This window comes from Callorhinus ursinus, unplaced genomic scaffold, assembly GCF_003265705.2.
Source record: "Callorhinus ursinus isolate GAN/ISIS: 27379988/994484 unplaced genomic scaffold, GSC_fseal_2.0 scaffold7, whole genome shotgun sequence".
NCBI classification, from domain to species: domain Eukaryota; kingdom Metazoa; phylum Chordata; class Mammalia; order Carnivora; family Otariidae; genus Callorhinus; species Callorhinus ursinus.
This window is the reverse complement of record NW_027397069.1, coordinates 47,467,943-47,476,718: the sequence shown is the minus strand read 5'-3', so window position 1 is coordinate 47,476,718 and position 8,776 is coordinate 47,467,943.

Here is an 8,776-nt window from a genome sequence, read left to right as displayed (position 1 = left end):
TGTCCAAGCCAGCCTCAACGCCCTCCAGTCCACCCTGCATCGCAAAGCCCCACTCTAATATTTCGTAGAGGCTAGAGGCTAAAGCCTGAGCTACCTGCTACCAGGTTCCCTCAATGGGAGATTTGGTTTGGGAATTCTGTCATCATATGGGGACCACCGTTCAACGGAAACACACAAAAAAACATGCATTAATAGCATCGGAATATGCTTAGTGCAGCCTGAAATTGTCTCTCTCCACCTCCCTCACCACTCTTTCTCCTTCGCCCTTTCCATCTCCTTCTCCTTCTTTCCAAGCCCACTGCCAAGCTGACCTGAACCTCCAGCAAAGGCCCTGACCAGTCCAGCCACACGGCCTGGGGCTCTGGGGTGTGCCCCAGGAATGATCTGTATCCCAGCGTCATACTTGTGTCGCTCACACAAGTCGGGAGTTGCACCTTCTGCTGTGAAACATGCTAGTGGAGAGCAGTGGACTTTGGGGTCAGACAGACCAGAAAGGAAACCCGTCTCCTCCCCTCACCTACCATGTGACCCTGGGCAAATTGCTTCACCCCTCAGGGTACTTTTGTGGTCTGAGCAACAACATGCAAAAACGCAGGTGTCTGTGACTGGTGAACTTAGATGTGAAAGAGCCATCAGGTGGCGATAAGCCAGGAACACCTGTTGGTATCTGTCAGCTGCCGCCACGTGGCACAAACCAGCCCTTTCCTTCTGCATCACTGGGCGGATCAACAAACGTTTTCATGCGCCTGGTTAAGATACTAGTCATCACAACCCCACTTTCAAAATAAATTGTGCCTTCTTTTAGTCAACTCAGTGTACTTCCTAGCACCCTGATTCAATGCAATAAAGATGTGGGGGGTGTTTACGCTGTGGCAGATATTGTGGGTGTTTAAAAGGCAGAAAGAAGAAAATAGGCATTTTTTTTTTTAGTTCTTGCTGTGATAAACAACTTTATGGGTATCTACAACCCCTGCTCTACTTTGTTTAAAGAGGGTGGATCCAGAGCAAGATTATTTGTGTGGCTAGGAGGAAGGGGGTCAAAGGGAAAACACTAATGCTTCGTGTAAGGAAAATGAGGCCATTTTAGTGGCCTAAGACAACAGAAGTTGATTTCTCACTCCTGTATCAGCCCAGAGGGACGTTCCTGGTCAGCATATGGCTTCCTTCCACATGGCGATTCTGCACCCGAGCTCCTTCCATCTCGTGGACCTGCCACCCTTTATGGCCTCAAAGTCCCTGACACTCAAACTGCAGAGGGAGAGAGAGAGTATGGAGAAAAACCACCCACTTCTTTTTTTTAATTTATTTAATTAATTTATTTATTTGACAGAGAGAGAGAGAGAGAGAGAGAGAGTGGCAGAGGCAGAGGGAGAAGCAGGCTCCCCGTTGAGCAGGGAGCCCGATTCAGGCCTCGATCCCAGGACCCTGGGTTCATGACCTGAGCCGAAGGCAGATGCTTAAGCCGAAGGCAGACTCAGCCACCCAGGTGCCCCTCAACCCACCCACTTCTTAAAAGCGCCTCCCAGAAGCATCATGCCTCACTTCTACTCACACTCCACTGTCAAGAATTAATCCCATGGCCGCTCTGGGATACAGGGAAGGCAGGAAAGTATAATCCTTGTTCCTGTTGGGACCGCAACAATTCTGCACTGCACAGAGAAGCATAAGTGTTTGGTAAATTGCCAGCTCCCTGTGTGTACACATGTTAATACATTGTTATGTTTCCTCTTGCCTTTTTCCCCCACTCTGACCTGAGTTCCGTAAGAGTGGGAAAGTGGGTGGTAACTGCAGAAGAGAAAGAGAGAGAGAACAAAACACACACAAAAAAAAGACCCTGCTACAATAACTGGACTTATTCATTACTCTTTTTTCAATAGCACAAAAATTGTCCACCTTGTACTTCCCATTTACGAGTGTTTTCATCTGTGTGAGCTCATGCATTTCTCTTAAGCCTCAGATTGATTAGGACAGGTTTTATCTATTTTTTATTTTTTTATTTTTTTTAAAGATTTTACTTATTTATTTGACAGAGAGAGCACAAGCAGGGGGAGCGGCAGGCAGAGGGAGAGGGAGAAGTAGACTTCCCGCTGAGCAGGGAGCCGGACACGGGACTCGATCCCAGGAGCCTGGGATCATGACCTGAACTGAAGGCAGACGCTTAACCAACTGGGCCACCCAGGCGCCCCAGGACATGTGTTTTATGCCAGAAACTCAAACTCAAATGGATCAAATAACTTGCCCAGAGTCATCCAACTAGAAAGAGTAGCAGAGCCCAGATTCGAATCAGTTCTCCTAGCTTGTGGTTTAGCCACATTCTCATTAGTCAAGCTAGTTTAAAAATGGGGAGCTATTAATTTCATCTTCTCACTGCTGTTTGTGCCAAGAAGGGCCAAGAAGCATCTCTTGGCTGCTTCTTGTGTGAATTTTTTTCTCAGTTCAGCAAAGCCTTGATCTACAATGTGCCAGGCACAAACCAGCTCCCGGGAAATCCCGGTGGGGAGAAATTACTCGCACCTGCAAACAGCTCATGGGGTCATGGAAGAGACAGGTTGTACAAGCCTGGTCGTGGCTGAAGCAGAGTGTGAAACAGGTGCCCTGCTAGGGACACAAAGGGGGTTGTGAGCCTAAGGAGGCAGCCGTGGTTTGCAGTTGGCCCGAATCTCCTCCCAGTCACTTTGGCCCCCCTGAGAACCAAGCTGGCTGGCTGCCACATTAGCTATCTGCATTGCTTGGCCCCTGAAGAAGCTGGTTCTCTGCACTCTTCAGGTAATATCTGTGTTTCTACTTGTCCACGTTTGCCCTGGGGCCTAGCCTGGGAAGCAGGCTCCAGAGGCTTCACTCATCAGCTCCTTCTCTGGAAGTCAGCTGTTAACCATGGCCACGCTGACCTTGGTTCTGAGAGTGTCAGCCATTGGCTGGAAGATGAGTGAAGATAAGTTTCGGGCGCCTGGGTGGCTCAGATGGTTGAGCGTCTGCCTTCGGCTCAGGTTGTGATCCCAGGGTCCTGGGATCGAGTTCCGCATCGGGCTCCCTGCTCCTTGGGAGCCTGCTTCTCCCTCTGCCTCTCGCTCTCTCTCTCTCTCATGAATAAATAAATAAAACCTTTAAAAAAAAGAAACACTAAGTTTCATCGACAAGGGGCAAAGTCTCCGAAAGTTCTGTCTGACCAAAGTCCCAAGGAGGCCAACCTCTGAGTCTTGAGTGGCAAGAGACCGATTAACCCAGAACTTTCCTTGAGGGCTGGTTGGTTTGATAAAAAGAAAAAAAAAAAAAGGAGGCGCTTAACCCGGATGGGCCCAGCTGTGGTCCTACCTTCCGGCTCTTCACCGCCGTGACCCAAGCCTCAGTTTCCTTATCTGTGGACTGCTCGCCGGGCTGCCCTGGGAATGGGAGGAGACCACCTCTGCCAAAGGCCCCACATGTGGTACTGTTGTAATTGGCACTGAATTCCGGCCACAAGAGCTCACAGAGCTTCTCTTTAAAAGCTCTAGAGGGGGTCCACTCAGCATGGCCTTCTCATAAACATCCCTCCTTAAGTGGCCATCTTTGAGGATTACTTCACGCTCCTTAAATGCCAGACTTATCTATTTAAAACCCAGAACAAGATGTCCTTGCCTTTGGAAACGCTGGTGTGACCTCTGAGGCTGTCGAGCTACCCTGGAAAGGGCGCACTTCGCATGACAGTCCCCTCATCCCATGGCCAAATGAGACGTAGCTGAAATTGTGACCGTAGGTGGGGCCCACATCAGGTTCTCATTTTTAGCCGGCCCCGTAGGCTGTGCACACGGAGACGCCCGTTCATGCATGGTTCAAGCATCAAAGTGGAATTCCACGCTCTGAAGTAGAAACAGCTCAAGAGGCCCGCCGTGAGGACTGGAGACCTGGAAGGAGCAGTGAGGACTGGAGACCTGGAAGGAATAGCCACAGGGCCAGAAAACCCTGATGGTCAGGGACACCCCTCTCCCTTCAGAGGTGTTCTTCCCTACATCCTTTCCGACAAATGAAAATCTATCCTTTAAAAACGATAAAGCCTCAGGAGAAAGCAAACCCCAATCCTCCTACACACTCACCACCAGATTAGTGTGTCCAAAGTGGCCCGAGATCCCTTGTCCATCTTTGGTGATATGGAAAGCAGGCAATCTCTCTTAAGTGGCATTAAATTGCCCGTCATTCAGGAAAGTGGGACAATGTAAGCCCAGCCCTTTGAAATGAGAGGTTTTATGTCCTGACACCTCATACCTCCCCTCAGATCATCTCGTTTCCCTGCGTCTCTCTTGGACCGTGTGGCCAGTGTGATGCTCAGAAAACAAGTGTCTAAGCTCGGGCCACGAAACACAAGCCCGATGTTTGTCATCTTAAGAGAAATAAAGTAGTGATTCTCTGCGCAGTCTTAATTATCCGGAGAAAATGCTAACCCGACCTTTCAGATAATGATAGCACATCTGAATCTTTTTGTATTTCCAATGAGGAAACCATTTTGCCTTCAAAAACAGAACTGAATACAACACAAACAGGATTCTGAACCCCAGGATGGGGCGGGATTGAGGGAAGGCAAGATTCACACAAGGAAATTTTTCTACTTCGGTATCTCAGGTCACAAACTAGAAACAGTGTGCGCAGTCTGAAAAGCACTACTCAGCAGCCTGCCCAGGAGAAGCAGTCTTCACTCAGTCAAGATTTAGAAATCAGAGATGTGGTATGTATACGCGCACGCACACACACACACACACACACACACGCACGACTATTATGCAGGTGTCAAAAATGAAATCTTGCCATTTGCAACGACGTGGATGGAACTCGAGGGTATTATGCTAAGCGAAACAAGTCAATCAGAGAAAGACATGTATCATACGATCTCACTCATATGTGGAATTTAAGAAACAAGGCAGAGGATCATAGGGGAAGAGAGGAAAAAAATGAAACAAGATGAAACCAGAGAAGGAGACAAACCATAAGAGACTTTTAAAAGAGATTTTATTTATTTATTTTGATAGAGAGAGAGACACACAGCGAGAGAGGGAACACAAGCAGGCAGAGTGAGAGAGGGAGAAGCAGGCCTCCTGCTGAGCAGGGAGCCGGACGCAGGGCTCAATCCCAGGACCCTGGGATGATGACCTAAGCCGAAGGCAGACGACTGAGCCACCCTGACGCCCCCATAAGAGAGTCTTAATCTCAGGAAACAAACTAAGGGCTGCTGGAGGGGACGGGGGTAGGGGGCTGGGGAGGCTGGGTGATGGACGTTGGGGAGGGTATGTGTTGTGGTGAGCACTGTGTATTGTGTAAGACTGATGAATCACAGACCTGTACCCCTGAAACAAATAATACATTATATGTATTGGGTCACGGCGATGGAGAGCTGAAGATACATACATACATTATATGTTAATAATAATAATAATAAATTTTTTATTTAAAAAATAAAATAAAATAAAAATCAGAGAAGGATCAAGATCTAATTTTCCCATGTGCCCTGGGCCCCATGGGCCACGGTCCTCGCCAATGTCAGAGCCTCTCGGAGGGCAGGCTCTAATCTTAGCACAATGGGCTTCCTCAGATCAAGGTGACCTCCCTCCCCAAGTGTTTTCCTGGTCTGCGTGCTCCCTGGCTCCCTAGCCGGCCGGCCTTACGCAACTTCTCTTATCTGTGCTCCAGCAATTGGTAAACGAATGTCCTTCTGGGCCCCGCTAATCTCTCTATCAGGCCCAGATCTTGAGATAGTGAGGGTTAATTATAATTCAGGTTTGGGGAGCTCATTTTCCCCCTGGTGCATTTACGTCTCTGATTTCCCCTTCCTGAACCTTTTTTGTCTGAGGCTTTTGTCTAAGGGTCACTTAACCATTTGGCCCGGTGTCCGTCTTCTGGTGCTTAGGATGAGACAGCTTGACTAGATGAGCTTTTTGTGTATCAGCTCCAGGAGATACAGCCGGCCGTGGGCAGGGCTGGGACAAGGGATCAGATGGCAGCCCTTGTTCGGTTTGAAAGGTGTGCGGCCAACCCATCTTCCAGAAAGATCCTGAACTCCATGTCGGCTACCAAGTTACCCCAGGAACTTACTCCACACTCCTCCTTTCCTAAGCAGGGGCAGGCTTCTCACTCAGAATCCCTTCCTTAATGACTACTGCTCCCCCCAGCCCCTCCTTCCTGCAGCTCGAGGCCTTGCCCTCCAGATGCCCTTGACCAGTGAGTGGTCACCCTCTCGTCCTGCCCCTCCCAGACCTGTTCTTGGCTGGGTAGGGGCTTCCTTTGGCTTAGACTCTACAACCAAGCCTTGACTCTTCTGGTTCCACAACAGGCTTTGGCCCCAGGCCTAGGACAACAGGTCACACGTCTCCCAGGAGCACAAGGGAATGGGCCCTTCCCACCTGAGGCATGAAAACTCAATTACAAAAGTAATCCTATTTTGCAATGTTGATAAGCAAGGACAAGCCCATCAGAGGGAGGGCCAGGCCCGCCCTAGGGAGCAGAACTGTCTAGGGAGCAGCTGAACACCAGACTCTCTCACGGCCCTGGTTTCTCCCAGGGATCTTCCAAACCAGAGCCCGAGTCTTTGTCTCCTTCCTTCTAACCAGTCCGTAACACACACATGCACACACATGCACACCCAAGCAAGTATGCACAAGCACACACGTACACATAATGCATGCCCACATTCCCATACACTCAGCATGTTCATCATATTCGGTCCACATGTTAATTTTTGAGCTCTAGGAAAAGGTATTGTGTCAGGGGCCCCCGAGTGGCTCAGTCAGTTAAGCATCTGCCTTCGGCTGAGGTCATGATTCCAGGGTCCTAGGATCAAGTCCCACCTCCGGCTCCCTGCTTGGTGGGGAGTCTGCTTCTCTCTCTGCCTCTACCCTTCCCCCTGCTCATGCTCTCTCTCTCTCTTTCTCTCAGATAGATAAATAAAATCTTTAAAAAAAAAATACTGGGGGCGCCTGGGTGGCTCCTGGGTGGCTCAGTCGTTGGGCACCTGCCTTGGGCTCAGGTCATGATCCCAGGGTCCTGGGATCGAGCCCCGCATCGGGCTCCCTGCTCTGCGGGAAGCCTGCTTCTCCCTCTCCCACTCCTCCTGCTTGTGTTCCCTCTCTTGCTGTCTCTCTCTCTCTCTGTCAAATAAATAAATAAAATCTTTTAAAAAAATAAATAAATAAATAAATAAAAATACTGTGTCAGGATCAACGTCCACCTAACATCAGACATCTCCCTGGAGTGACTAGGAAGTCCACCTCTTTCACCCTACTACCAGTTAGGGTGTCTGAAATTCCGCCAGTACAGATTTGTTCCTTTGGGCCTCAAAGGTCTCTCTGTCTTCATCGACCCTTTCTTGCCCTATACACGAGAAGTAGCTGGGAAAGACCTGTTATGGGCCCTCCAGAAGCAATCTTGATCTGGATCAATTCTTCAGATGCTTTGGTAGGGTGGGAGCAAGACCCGGGGGAAGGGCAAGCAGAAAAAACCTGCAAGGGGAGCAGGGGACAGCACAGACGAGGCAAACAAGCACCCCACAGACACTGTCTCATGCCCAGCCTGCCTGGGCTGTGGAATAGATAAGTTTCACTCATTCCTTCAACAGCTATAGACTGAGCACTGACTGTGTACCAGGAGCCATGTCAAGCACTGGAGATACTATGGCAAACCAAACGAGAGATAGTCCCTGCCTTTATGGAACTTATGGTCCACTTGCAGGAGGCTGGGGAGAAAGTAAGCCCCCAAATCACACTAATGACCATTTCATTGAAACCAGGGTGAGTGCACTTAAAGAGAGCTCTTATCAGAATAGCACCTAGGAACCAACCTAGACTGGGGGAGGGGAGGGCAGGCGGGAATGCTTTCTGAGGATGTGATGCTCGAGCTAATCCTAAAGAAGTAGAATTAACTAGAAAAACAGAGAAGAGTGAGCCTCCTAGGCAGAGGGAACTGTATGTGCAAAGGCCCGGTGGTGGAAAGAAGCCGCCTAACACTGCCATTGTGCATAATCCTTAACCTTTAATAAACTTTGAACTTGAAAGAAAATGTTCCTTTCTAAAAATACGTTTCCCTTTCCCTTTCCCCTTCCACTTAGCCCTGCACTTAAATCAATACCAAGCAAGGCAGACAAGGTGAGCTATGCAGGAGAAAGCCTAAAAAAAAAAAAACAGAGTTGCAGACAGCAGCTATGACAGCCATTTCCTGTTCGGTGTCTGTCACCACAAACCTTCTTAGCCAAATAAATTAGCAAAGGAAAACATTTTGGAGAAGGGTGTGGAAGGAACACATACTGAAAAACCAAGAAAAATACCCCATCTGCCTCTCAGAGAAGAGCTGCAAGTCTGAGGTCGGGCCAGAGCCCACTCAACCCTAGGGGCTGCACCTGGAGGGAACGGAGGCACACAGAGGGGCCCGAATCCAGTCCATGGCAAGGCAGGGGCTTGAAGCCTCTCTCCCTGCCCTCGGTCCTGTGTACTCTCCCTGCCTTGCTCCCTCCGGCCCCATGAGACCAGAGCTGCTGGCTTTCTTCTATCAGATGAGGAACAGTGGGGTTGGAATTGCCCTCTGCGACCACTGGAGGTGGAGCTTAATTTTGCCCTTGGTACAGGAGCCCAACATCCTGGTGATATCCTGCCAATAGGGAGGAGGGGAAGAAATATCTGTTCTTCACAACAACCCTGGGAGACACGACTCACACCGCCATTTTATAAGTAAGAAACAGAGCCTCTGAAAGGAGGATACACTTGCCCAAGATTGCCCAGATGCAGGGTGGCTCCGTGAGATTTTAACCTGCTCTAGTTTGAAA